Genomic DNA, 14,694 nt, shown 5'->3' on the forward strand with positions numbered 1-14,694 from the left:
TATGTTCTTGACAACTTTGTCAAAAATGAATTAGCCATGAATGTATGAGTTCATTTCTAGGCTCTTTATTCTGTTCTATTGGTCAATGTATCTGTTTTTATGCCAGTGACATACTATTTTAATTACTGTAGCTTTGTAAAATGTTTTGAAATCAGGGAGTGTGATACCTCTAGCTTTGTTCTTGTTTTCAAGATTGCTTTGGCTATTCTGGATCTTTTGTAGTTCCGTGTGAATTTTTGGATTTTTTAAATTTCTGTGACAAGTGTCATTGGATTTGTATAGGGATTGTGTTTAATCTTTATATTGCTTTGGGTAGTATGCACTTTTTATTCTTTTTAATTTCAGAATATTACAAGGGTGCAAATGATTTAGTCATATATCTATATATTGCCTTTGCACCACCCAAGTTGGAGCTACAAGCATGCCCAACCCTGAGATATCATGCATTATACACATTAGGTGTAAATTTACCCATCCTCTCCTACCCCCTCCCACCTGCCAAACGCCCTATGAATGTTACTTCCATATGTGCACATAAGTGTTGATCAATTAGTACCAGTTTAATGGTGAGTGCATGTGGTGATTGTTTCTCCATTCTTGTGATACTTCACTTTGAAGAATGGGCTCCGGCTCCATCCAGGATAATACAACAGGTGTTAGCTCATCATTGTTTCTTGTGGCTGAGTAGTACTCCATGCTATGCATTTACCACATTTTATTAATCCACTTATGTACTGACAGACACTTGGGTTGTTTCCACATCTTTGCAATTGTGAATTGTGCTGCTATGAACACCCAAGTGCAGATGTTTTTGTTATAAAATATCTTTTTTTCCTTTGGACAAATACCCAATAGTGAGATTGCTGGATAAAATAGTAGTTCTACTTTGAGTCCTTTGAGGTATCTCCATATTAATTTCCATAGAGGTTGTACTAGTTTGCAGTCCCACCAAAAGTGTAAGAGTGTTCCCATTTCTCTGCATCCATGATAACATTTGTTGTTTGGGGAATTTTTGATGAAAGCCATTCTCATTGGAGTTAAGTGATATTTCATTGTGGTTTTGGTTTGCATTTTCCTGTTGATTAGAGATGTTGAAATTTTTATCATATGTTTCTTGGCCACGAATCTGTCTTCTTTTGAAAGGTTTCTATTCCTGTCCTTTGCCAACTTTTTAATAGGGTTGTTTGATTTTTTTATTGCTGATTTTCCTGAGTTCTTTGTAAGTTCTACTTATTAGCCCTTTACCAGATGTGCAGCATGTAAACATTTTCTCTGATTCTGTAGGTTCTCATGATCATTTCCTTGGCTATACAGAGCTTTTTAATTTGATCAAGTCCCATTTATTTATTTTTGTTGTTGCTGTGATTGCCTTTGGGGTCTTCTTCATAAATTCTTTGCCTAGGCTAATGTCTGTAAGAATTTTTCCAAGATTTTCTTCTAGAATTCTTACAGTTTTATGCCATAGGTTTAAGTCTGTTATCCATTGTGAGTTGATTTTTTGAGAGGTGAGAGGTACAGATCCTGTTTCAGTCTTCTACATGTGGCTATCCAATTTTTTCAGCACCATTTACTGAATAAGGATTCTTTTCCCCAGTCTATGTTTTTGTCTGCTTTGTCAAAGATCAAATGACTATGTGGGGATTGTTTTCTATTTGGGTTCTCTGTTTTGTTCCACCGGGCTATGTCTCTGTTCTTGTTCTAGTATCTTGCTGTTTTGGTTGCTATATTCTTGTAGTATAGCTTGAAGGTAAATGGATGCCTCCCAATTTGTTCTTTTTGCTTAAGATTGCTTTTGCAATTCAGGGTCTTCTCTGGTTCCATACGAAGCATAGAATTATTTTTTCTAGATCTGCAAAAAGTGATATTGGTATTTTAATAGGAATTCCATTGAGTATGTAGATCACTTTGGGTAATATAGACATTTTAACAATGTTTATTCTGTTGATCCATGAACATGGTATGGTGTAGTTTTTCACCTGTTTACATCCTCTACTATTTCCTTCCTCAGTGTTTCATAGTTCTCTCTGTAGAGGTCTTTTACCTCCTAAGTTAAATATATTCCTAAGTATTTCATTTTCTTTGTTGCTATTATGAAGGATATTGAGTCATTGATTTCGGTCTTGTTTGACTGTTGTTGGCATATATGAATGCTACTGATTTGTGTACATTGATTTTGTAACCTGAGACTTTGCTGAATTTGTTTATCAATTCCAATAGTCTCATGGCAGAATCTTTGGGGTTTTCTAGATATAATATGATATCATTAGCAAAGAGCAATAATTTGATCTCTTCTGCCCACATTTGGATTCCTTTGATTTCCCTCTCTTGTCTGATTGCTCTGGCTAGGACTTCCAGCATGATTGAATACAAGTGGTGATAGAGGGCAACCTTTTCTGGCTCCAGTTCTAAGAGGGAATGCTTTCAATTTTTCCCCATTCAATATGATGTTGGCTGTGGGTTTGTCATATGTGGCTTTTATCATTTTTAGGTAAGTCTATGTCTATTTTGTTAAGCATTCTTATCATAAAACAGTGCTGAATTTTCTCAAATGCTTTTTGTGCATGTACTAAGAGGATCATACGGTCTTTGTTTTTACTTCTATTTATGTGGTGAATTACATTTATAATTTTGTCTATGTTGAACCATTCCTGCATTTCTGGAATGAAGCTCACTTGGTTGTGGTGGATTATTTTTTTGATAAGCACCTGAATTCAGTTTGCTAGGATTTTATTGAGAATTTCTGCATCTATAGTCATAAGGGATATTGGTCTGTAGTTTTCTTTTTTGTTAAGTCCTTTCCTGGCTTTCATGTCAGGGTGATGTTGGCTTCATAAAACCTATTAGGAAGCATTTCTTCTTTCTTGATGTGGGATAATTTCTGCAGGATAAGCACCAATTCTTTGTAGGTCTGGTAAAATTTGGGTGTGAAACCATCTGGTTGGGGACATTTTTGGTAGGAAGTTTTTTTATTGCTGCTTCAATTTCTGTACTTGATATTAGTCTGTTCAGGCACTTTATTTCTTCCTGATTGAGCATAGGGAGGCTGTGTGTTTATAAAAATTTGTGCATTTCCTCCACATGTTCGAGTTTATGTATGTAGAGATTTTTACAGTATTTACAGATGATATTTTGTATTTCCATGGTATCAGTTCTGACTTCTCCTTTTTCAATCCTGATTGTGTTTATTAGAATCCTTTCTTTTCTGCTTCTAGTTAATGTAGCAAGATATGTGTCAATTTTGTTTATCTTTTCAAAGAGCCAACTTTTTGTTTTATTAATCTTCCACATACTTTTTTGTTATTGTTTTTTATTTTTGTTTTGTGAGATTGTTGATTTGTGGTCTTTCAGTCTTTTGGCTGTAGGCATTGATGGCTATAAATTTTCCTCTCGGGATTGCTTTAGCTGTGTCCCTCAGATTTTGATAACTTGTGTTCCTTTTATTGTTTAGTTCAGAGAATCTTTTCATTTTCATCCTAATTTCCTCCTTAACCCAATAATAATTTAGCATTAGGTTGTTCAGTTTCCCTATATTTGTGCCAAGATGAGTGTTTCTTTTTGAGTTGATTTCTAATTTTATTCCACTATGGTCTGAGAAGATGTGTGGTATAATTTCTATTTTTTTTTAACTTGTTGAGACATGTTTTGTGGCCCAGGATATGGTCAGTCTTAGGGAATGTCCCATGAGCTCAGGAAAAAATGTGAATTCAGTGGTTTTGGGGGAGAATGTTCTGTAAATATCAGTCAGGCCCATTTATTATAGAGTTCTGTTTAAGTCCATCTTTTTGTTGTTTATTTTCTGTTTGGAGAATCTGTCCTGTTCTGTCAGAGGGATGTTGACATCCATATCTATTACAGTGCTTCTGTTTATCATTTTGTTTTGATCAGGTAGGATTTGCTTTATGAACTGGGTGCAGCTGAGTTAGGAATTGTTATGTCTTCTTGTTGAATTGTTCCCCTTACCATTATGTCATAACCATCTTCGTCCTTCATTACTTTTGTTGAAGACTGAGTTATCTGAAATGAGAACTGCTACACCAGCTTTCTTTTGGTTTCCATTTGTGTGGAATATTGTTTTCCATTCCTTCACTTTGAGTCTGAATGAGTCCTTGTGGGTCAGATATGTTTCCTGAAGATAGCAGATACTTGGCTTGTGTATACTTTCAATTTGGCCTGTTTATGTCTCTTCAATGGAAAGTTCAAGCCATTCACATATATTGAAAGAATTGATAAGTAGAGTGGATTTCTATTCATCTTGTTGAGTAGAATTTTATTGTTTTGTTTTCTCTCTTGAGCCATTGTGGTACCTGGCCTTTGACCTTTGGCTTTTGGATGATTTTATACTGATGAGTGTCTATTGTGCTGATCTGTGTGTAATACTGTTCTGAGTACTTCCTGGATGTCAGGTCTTGTTTGGACGAATTCCCTCAGTGTTTGCTTATCTGAGAAGGTCTTTATTTCTCCTTCATATGAGAAGTTTAGTTTTACAGGATACAAAATTCCATGCTGGGCATTGCTCTGTTTGAGAAGACTGAGAATGGGACTCCATTCCCTTCTAGCTTGTAATGTCTCAGTTGAGAAGTCTGCAGTTAGTTTGATGGGTTTTCCTTTATAGGTTACCTACTGCATTTACCTTACATCTTGTAGGAGGGTCTCTTTCTTGTTTATTTTGGCAAGTCTGATGGCTATGTGTCGTAATGCTTTCCTCTTTGCAATGAATCTCTCAGGAATCTTTTTAGCTTCTTGTACCTGGATACCTAGATTTCTAGCAAGGCTAGGGAAATTTTCCTAAATTATTTCCTCAAATAGATTATCTAACCCTTGTGTATTTTCTTCTTCATCATCAGGGATGCCTCTGATTCTTATGTGGGGCCTCTTCACATGATCCCATATTTCTTGTAGGCTTTGGGGGTTTTTGTTGTTGTTATTATTTGTCTGCTAAATCTCTGCAACTGGTTTACTTAATCAAAAGGTGTTGTCTTCAATTTCTGAGATTTTTTTTCTTCTGTTTAATCTAAACTATTCTTAAGGCTTTCCACTGTGTTTTGTAATTCCTTGAATAAATTTTTCATTTCCATAAGTTCTATTTTTTTTTAATTTGTGTCAATCTCTTTAGTAAATTTTTCATTCATTTTCTGAATTGTTTTTGTGGTTTCATTGAGTTGGTTTTCCATTTTCTGTTGGATTTCATTGAGCTTCCTTACAATTCATATTTGGATTCTTTATCTGTCAATTTAATATTTTCATTTTGGCTGGTATGCATTGCTAGAGAGCTAGTGTTCCCTTTTGGGGGTGTCTTTTCACTCTGATTTTTCATACTTCTGGAGTTCTTTTACAGATTTCTTCTTAAGTAGGGAAGCTGTCACTTCTTATTTTTGGATTTTCTTTTGTTTAGCTGGAGATTCCCCACCCCACCCAACCTACTCACTCATAAGGGTTTGTCTGTAGCATATGTTGGGTAAAAACCTTTGGCTTTTCTTCTGGTACATTGATGGTGGTCTAGGTTCTGGATGGATGCCTTGATTATAGATATCCTCAGTGTGGTGACTTTTCCACTTGCTAGCTGTTTATAGGCTGTAGCAATGGTGAGCTATGTGCATGGGCAGATTCTCTGTCTATTGTTGGTGACTGAGGATGGTGGTCTTTGGAGGCCTTTCTCTTTCCCTAGCCCTATGGTCTTAACAGTGTGAATTGTATTGGCACACCCAGTTTAATCTCTGAGACAATAGGTGATGCTTGTGGGTAAGAATCAACCACACCCTATATGATTTGAATTAGCAAATGGTGTAAAGGGTTGTACAAACTGACCTCCCTGCCAGTTTTTGCCAGAAAGAACCAGCTGCAGGGTGCTTTTTGGTACCTTTCATCAGCTCTAGCCCTTCAGGGGAAGCACTCAAATGCCCCAGCTGGTGGGTGGGGCCCTGGAACTTCCAGATGAGGCCTGATTCTCCACCACAGCAAAGGTAGGTTGGGGAGTATGGCTGGGCAGGGCTGGGTCAGGTGAGCCTGCCCTCAGGCTCCACCAAAGCTAATAAGATAACTATTTTAGGAGAGGTCAAATGTCCCCTCCCCTCCTAGGCTTCTGGCAGAGGTTGACCACCAGGGAGGGGTCGATGTGGCCCCACCCAGCCAGTAAGTCTGCTTGTTCAAGAGGGGTTATTAGAGATTCACAGTCTGGCTGTCAGAAGCAGGTTTTGCTCTTTTGCCACTTCCCCTGCTCTGTGGTCTCCCTCTGGTATCTGCCAGCAGGCAGGAGCTCAAACTAGCTGAGCTCCCCGGCAATGGTGCTGCAGGGTGGGAGCTTCCCTGTCAAGGATCCTTCCCTGAGCTGAGAGTGGAGCCTTCCTGTGGGGGGAAGGGGTGTTCCACAAGTGTGCTGCCACTGGGACCCACACTGCACTCTCTTTTCAGTTCTGCCCATATGGGCTCCCTATCCTCCCAAGATTAGTTCACAAATCCTCCGCTCCATGCCCCTGAGCAACACAACTGTGTCCTGAAGGTATAGGATCTAGACTGTGGGCCTGTCCATGAGTCCCCAAAGATCAATCCCTAACTATTCCAGAGAGAAGTGTGCTGGTCCCAAGTTGCCTAAGGGATGTTCAAGCAGCTTTGATGCCTCTCTGCTTTGGGGCGTGACCTGCTCTGATGGAGCAGCCGGGCAAGCAGCACTGGGGAGGGCCAGTGAGCAGGGAGCTCACAGTCTGAGCACCCCTTAGTCTGCTGCAGGTCTTTAAAAGGAAAGGTTTGAGCCCTAGTCTCTGTGGAAGCCTCTGTGTGGTAGATGCAGCAACAGTGAGGAAGCAGCTGCTCCTGAGAGCCCCGGCTCAGTCATCTCTCTTGGCAGCTGTGAGTGGGGCAGGGGAAGGGGAGGAAAAGAGTCTGGATGGAGGACACCTTGCATTATGGTCATCTCTGTCCCTGTCCCTGGATGACAGCCCAGCCAGAGTATCCAGACTTTGGGGTCATTCACTTTCCCCTAGACCCACTGGCCCCTGAAGCTCTTACAGTGTGGGCCAGAGTTGGGAAATGTTTGTGTGGGAATGAGTGAGATGAAAACTTGAGGAGCTGAAGCCCCATGGGAAGGACAAAGGCTCACGGTGGGTGGAGAAGCAATATGGCCCCTGCCATCTCAGCTCAGGTCTGCGGTGATGGGTAGTGACTATGAGGGTGCTGGCAGCCTGGTGTTTTGTCCTCACGAAGCTTGCAATTCACTGGTGGCAGCAGCTTTTGGTCTCGTGAGGGAGCCTGCTGACTGCCAGAGATGCGAGGGAAGGAGAAACAAACTGCTCCACCTACCCTTTTCGCTGGACTCCAAGCCTCCTGGGGGTTGATCTCTGTGGATACCTTGCTCCTTCTTGTTCTGCTCTGCAGCTTCTTCCAGTTGAACCTCTGGTAGGTTCTGGCACTTTTCCCCCAGAGTTACACCCAACGTATATATGTTTGTTTGTTTTCATCTAAAATTTGTCTTTCATACTGAGATGATCTGGCAGCTGGTATCTCTGGTTAGCCATGTTGTCTCTAAAACCTAAACAGTAGACTTTAAACATTCTTACTATAAAAAATAAGTAGATGAGTTGATGAATATGCTAATTAGCATGAGTGAATCTTTCTGCAATGTACACATATATCAAAACATCACATTTTATCCCATAAATATGTACAATTATTATTTGTCAAGTTTTAAAAAGTGGAATTAGAAACCGAAAATTCACCTGGGCATGGTGGCTTCAGGCCTGTAATTCCAGCTGTCTGTGAGGCCAAGAAGGGAGTCACCTGAGACCAGGAGTTTGAGACCATCCTGGGTAATATAGTGAGACTCTGTCTTTACACAATCACACATACACACACACACACAATAGCCCAGTGTGGTGGCACATGTCTGTAGTCCCAGCTACTTGGAAGGCTGAGGTAGGAGGATTGCTTGAGCCCAGGAGTTCGAGGATGCAGTGAGCTATGACTGTGCTATGGTACTTCAGTCTGGGGGACAGAGTGAGATGCCATCTCCAAAAAATATGAAAACAAAACAATAACACTTGATTTAAGACATTTATGAAATTTCTTTAAGGCATATCAGAAGAATATTCATATTATTTAACACATATATAAAAATGAAAAATGTAAAAGACAAATTCTCATTCAAAAGCTAGAAATAGAACATGAAAATAAACCAAAGGAAAGTACAAGGTAAATGAAATAAAGATAAAAGCAGAATTTAATTATGTAGAGAATGAACAATAGACGTAATTAATAAGTCAAAACCCTGATGATTAATAAATTAAATATACAAACTGCTTAATGAAGGGAAAAGGGGGAATATAAACAAAATAAATGATATTATTAATACAGAGAAAAATGAAGTCATCAGAGACTATTTAGCACACCTTTATTCAAAAAATTTGGAACATACATGAATTTATCAGGAAAATACAGTTTACTGCTGATCTTGACTCCATTAGAGATAGAATGCTTAAAGAGGCCATTTCCTGTAGAAGGAAAAGAGAAAATTATCAAGAAACGTCTACACACACACACACACACACACACACACACAAGGGCTCATATATCTCCACATGGGAATTCTACCAAACATACAAAAATCACATAATCCTGATGCCAAATAAATTGTTTGAAAACATAGAAAATGAAGGACAACTGGAAAATTTAGTTTGAGAGTACACATAGTAAGAAATTCAGTAATATAATTCACTATGGAGAAAAATTATTTGATTATCTCCACTGAAACTATAAAAGTCTGACATGTTTCAACACCCATTCCTGCTATTTATAAAATCCCTCAAAATAGTTATTTATGGGTCTTTCCTCTTTTTCCTCCTTCTGTCTGTCAGTCTGTCTCCCACTAAAGATCTTTCCATTATGATTTGGGCTAGGAAAAAGGTGCCTATTATGTCCTCTATTCTTTGTCACTTTGTACAAAATATTAGCCCTTGCAATTAGATAAAAGAAAATTATTGGAGCCATAAAAATTGGGAGGAATGTGATAGTAAAACTGGAAAAAACTTGAGAATCAGTGATAAAACCAACACAAACATTAAGAGAATTCAGGAATCAAGCAGGACATAAAAATAATATAAAATAATAGAAACATTTATATTAGTGAATAATAACCAATCAGAGGATACTTGAAGAGAAAACATTTGCAGTAGAAATAAAAAAGATAAAAGTATTATAAATAGACTTAATAAATATGAAAACTCTACATGAAGTACTTATGAACAAATAGAAAATGTATTACTTGTTATTGTATAGGACGACTCAACATCATAATGATGTAGCTTCTCCCTAAGTTAATTTATCCATTTAATAGAAGTCCACTAAAACATAAAAAGGGTTTTTCTGGAGCTGTGAAAGTTGAGAGTAAAGTTAATTTGAAAAAATAAATATGTAAAAATACATGAAAATACTGAACAAGAAGACTAAGCTAATACTAGTCCAAACAGATATTAAAATATGTACAACATCTCTACTATTAAAATGGTGGTAATAACATATTACTAAAAAACTATCCACTGAAATGGAAAATAAATCTAAAAATAGATCCAGGTATATATGGAAATTTAGTACATAATAATTGTGGCATTTCAAACCAGTGGGGCCAATTTGAATTTTTAAATTAGTAGTGTGGGAAGATTCAGATAGTCATTTGGAAAATAGTAAAATTACATTGTACCTCACATATTACATAAGGGTATGATTCAAATAGATTGGAGATATAAATGTAAAACAGAAAATCACCTGGGTACCAGAAAAAATCATGGGTAACTTCTTTTATAACTTGAGTGTAAGGGAAAGCTTTCTAATTATGTTTCCAAATCCAGATGCAATAAAATATTAATTTGGATAAATATGTTTAAAAATTCCATGATGAGAAAATGTAATCAAAAGACAAATGACAAACTGGAAGAAATTATTTGTAACATATACCACAGAAAAGAGCTAATATCTGTAATGTAAAATTTGAGGACAAAATATGAAGAAATCTGATAGAAAATTGTGCTAAGGACAAGAAAAGATAATTAAAGTATAAAATGGCCCTAAATATTTTTAAATGTTTTATATTACCGTAATAAGAAAAATGCATGTTAGAACTATGTCGAGATATCATCTCTCACTGCTTATATTGGTAAAATTTAACATACTTAAAAGTACACTTTACTGGCAAGCTTATGGAGGAGGTACCATCTCTCATTGGTAGTAGGAATGAGAAACAAAGAAAAATTTTCCATGTTAAGGAAATTTGGCAATATCTGACTGAGCTACACGTACACCCTTTTACCTAGAAATCCCACTTCTAGGAGTTTTCCCTGAAGATACTTCTCCAACAATATGAAAACAGGCATTCACAAATTTGTGTGATTTAGCATTATATGTATTTGCAACATTTCAGAAACTACTAAAATACCCCAATGAAGTAAACTGATTAAAAATTATGATATTTCCATACAATAAAGTACTATGCAGCTATGTAGAAAGGATGAGTAAAAGCTGCATTAGCAGGTGTATTTCCAAGGTACGTTATTGAAGAAGTTAAGAAACAGCACATAAAATTTTATATAGTATGCAATGTTTTATGTCAGAAAGAAAGGGAAATGAGAAAATAGTTATTCCTCTGTTTATTTTTTGTGAAAATTAATGAAATGTTTTATATAGAGGAGGTGTGTGTGTGTGTGTGTGTGTGTGTGTGACAAGAGCAAGTAGAAGTGATGGGAAGCAATGACACTTCTCTGGGTATTCCTTGTTTCACTTTGCATAGTTTTGATTTTTGGAATCATGTTAAAATTTTACATATTCCAAAATAAAATTAGATGTCCAATAATGGGGAAAATCCCTAAAGTTGAATACAAATAGAAACAAATGAATTCAGCTCTACTTTAAATTAATGGCATAACCACATTGAAAGAAAAAACCACTATATTAAATAACTTTTGAGCATATTCTTAGCTAAAGGGGGAGCAAAAAGATTTGAAAACAAATCCTGACATCAACTTAGAGGTCCTCTTTTCAGAGTAGCATGGTTACTGTGATTCTGAAACTACATCATGTGTAGTATTGTAGGTTAAGCAAATTAAAAAATATATTAATTTTGTTGAAAATTGGGAATCTCACAATGGAAAGAGAGAGTTAAAAATAGAGAATGTGTGAAAGCAAGGAAGAACTATGGGAGACATTAGTATATACTCATTAATTAGAATATATAATAGTATTATTATATCATAATACATATGGCATATGTATTCTTGCCTCAAATCAATAATACTCCAGAACAATTAGATATTGCTTTCTAAATATCATTTTCCATTGAAAGGAACCAGGTAGATTTTGGATTCACGGACTGGGAAAAGAAATTATGAGTGAGCCTTGACAATCTTGCTGCTCCAGAAAGTAGGGAAAAAAGGTAACTGTGAGGTGAAGGATGTGTCAACTGGATTATGGTGACCATCTCACAGTGTATGCATATATCAAATCATCATGTTGTACCTCTTAAATATATGAGATTTTATTTGTCTGTTATACCTCAGTAAACCTGGGGAAAACTTAAAAAATTTTTTAAAGATAAAAATATTGAGGTGAATCTAAAAAAATATTGGGGACATGCTAAAAGCAGTTAGAAACCAGCTTGAAGAGGCTCCTATTGTCTAATTCTTGAATAATTCAAGAATAACAATAAATAATGACAGTAATGGATTAAAAAGCATTGAATAAAACAAGAAACTGTGAGTCCATATTGAAAACAACAAGAGAGAAAGACGGATAGTGCTTCCTTACAGAACAATAGCAACAAATAAATGTAGAGGAAAAACCAAGCTAGAAAATCACCATTCACAGCCAGCAGGCAAGAATCACCAAGGCATATTAAAACTAAAATAAATATTGTCAAATAATGTCCCTAAAGAATAATTAGCAATTTAAAAAGAAAAAAAGGAACTTTACAGTGGTGAAACCTGGCACATACCAACTTAACTAAATGATGATTGTGACCCACAATAGGACAGACCAACATTGTGGGCCTCCTAAGGTGAAGTGCTGAGAAAAGCAACGTTACTTATGTCATATTCCTGCCAAAAATATATAACCTGAATCAGATCATGAGGAAACAGCAGACAGACACACACTGAGGTGCATTTTACAAAAAAAATCTTATGTCTACTGAAACCATCAATGTTGTGAAAGATTAAAAAGTCCAAAAAATAAAAAAAAAAGAAAATACAACCTGTTCCAGATTAAAAACAGGGATAAAAGAATGCAATAACTAGTGAAATGTGTGATCCCAAATGGGATCTTAGACTATATAGGAAAGATGCTATTGAAAGTGTTATCAGAACAACTAGAAACATTAGACTATGGGCTGTAGATTAAATAATATTACATAGAAATTTTTGCATTATTTTCATAATTTCTTTGTAAGCTTGTGAATATTTCAGAGAGAATAGTTGGAAAATTGGGGAAAAACTTACAAGCTGATTTATACTCAGAAGTGCAAATAACCTAGAATAGCAAAAACAAAAACTCAGAGTTAAGAAAAATTAAAACTATAGTAATTTTTAAAAGTGTGGTATGGGTACAAATATAAACAAATAGGTAAAGAGAACAGAGTTCAGAAAAAGATGCATGTATATATGGTCACCTAATTTATGCAAATTTACTGGTAATAGAATGGTATTTTAGAAAAGTCATGCTAGATCAATTAGTTATCTGTATGAAAATAAGCGTTGGCTCACAAATAAAATCACATACTAAAATTAATTAGGAGTGAAGCCTAGTCTTAAAAGAGGAGCTTTCTTATGAAGCCTTTAGAAGAAAACATAGATAATAGACCATCTTTATGACCTTTGGGTAGGCAATGATTTGTTAAACAGGACACAAAGCAATAACATTCAGAAAAGACTCCACTTGGAAAATGTCAAGGCACACAACCAATTGAAAGAAGATACTTATCACACATATATTAAAGGACTCATTTTTTTTTTAAAAAATAGCTTCTACAAATAAAAAGAAGACAAAAGGGCTAGCTTTAAAAAGGGGCAAAAGACTAAAATGACACTTCATAAAAGAAGATATTCAGTGGCTGGTAAGAATTTGAAACAAGTTCTATGAAATTAAAACCAGAATGAAGTATCAGAGTGGTGATAATTATAAAAGAATGACAAGGCCACATTTCCTCCAGACTTTGTATGGGACTCAAGTGTAGCCAATGGGTGGTAAATGGATACAACTGCTTTGGAAATCTCTTTAGTAATATTTATGATCGCCAAACATATGCCTTTCTTGTCATTAGAGATTCTATTTTTAGTCGGATAATCAAGTACAATAAAGACGTATGTCCACCAAAAGATGTGTACAGGAATATTTATGTCAGCTTTTATTCATAATATTGCAAAGTTTTCAAACAACCCAGATGTCCACTGGCATGGGAACCAATAAATAAATGTAGTAAATTCACACGAACTACCATGTGCAGTAATAAAAAATAATGAATGATTGCTACATGCAACAATAAGGGTGCATCTCATAGACATTACATTGGGTGAGAGAAACTGGACATAAATAGATTATGATGCATGACTGTATATGAGGGGCAAGAGCAGACAAAACCAGTCTATGTGACAGAAGACAATGGTCGGTTACCTAGTGTTGATAATGACTTTATGATGGCCCAGCCACTGGGAAGGGGTACAGAGAAAAATGTTATGTAATACAGGGTGTCCCAAAAGTCTCCATATAAAAGAAACATTTTGCGAAATTTTGTAATGAATATTTTGTAAATGTACCTTTAGCTACAATTCCCTACTTTCCTTATGTATAGGTACTTTTGAGACATTCTGTAATTATATATACTATATGTAAAAATCTGGATGATATTCATATACATATGGTATATACATGTGTAAAAATTCACTGAGCAATCCTTTTGAGGTAAGTGCATTTTGTTGTGTGTGTATTATCCTTCCATAGTATTTTTTTTTACTTGACGAAGGAAAGGTGTTTTTATAAAAAACGAAACTATAAAAGAAACAGGTGACAGGTTCAGCCGCTTGGTGGCCGGGCTCCAGGTCGCTGCAGGAGGTGAGCCCGGCTGTGGGAAGAACCGGAGCCGCAGTTCTTCGAGGAGCCGCAGGAGGGTCCCGCGGCCAAGGCAGCCAGTCTCCCGCTCCTGGGCTTGCTTCCCGCCTCCTGCAGACGCCAGCCCAGGTCTTCCCCCGCAACCTCCCTAAAGCCCAAACTCCAAGCAGCACGCAAGCGGGAGCACGTTCCACACTCACAGAAGTGTATGTTCCCCGGTTTTGTGGATCGATCCCCAAATCTTACCTTTTACGATTAAGCACCAATCTTGCAGTGGCTCTCTTTTTCACTTACTTTTTATTTCCCCTCCTTTTCCTGTGAGCTAGGGTGAGGAGATGTAAACCCTGCCTGCCCAAGTGAGCTGTCAACTTCTCTGGTGCTGAAGACGGAGAAGGTGAGGCAGGACGGAGAGTGAGCATTGCATTGCGCATGCTCCGCAAAGCATCTCTGCCGGTCAACCTGGGCAAGGGTGAAAAATCAAAGCCTAGTAGCTTGTCCTTTGAAGATTCTTGACCTTGCGCTTTGCTTTCACACTTAGGGCCAGAAAGCTTGCTTTTAATTTTCCCTTCTTCTCAACCCATTTAGGTTTTTAAAAAATTCTTGTTCCAGGAAAGGGGG

Source organism: Microcebus murinus, chromosome 7 (assembly GCF_040939455.1).
Source record: "Microcebus murinus isolate Inina chromosome 7, M.murinus_Inina_mat1.0, whole genome shotgun sequence".
Classification (NCBI taxonomy): Eukaryota; Metazoa; Chordata; class Mammalia; order Primates; family Cheirogaleidae; genus Microcebus; species Microcebus murinus.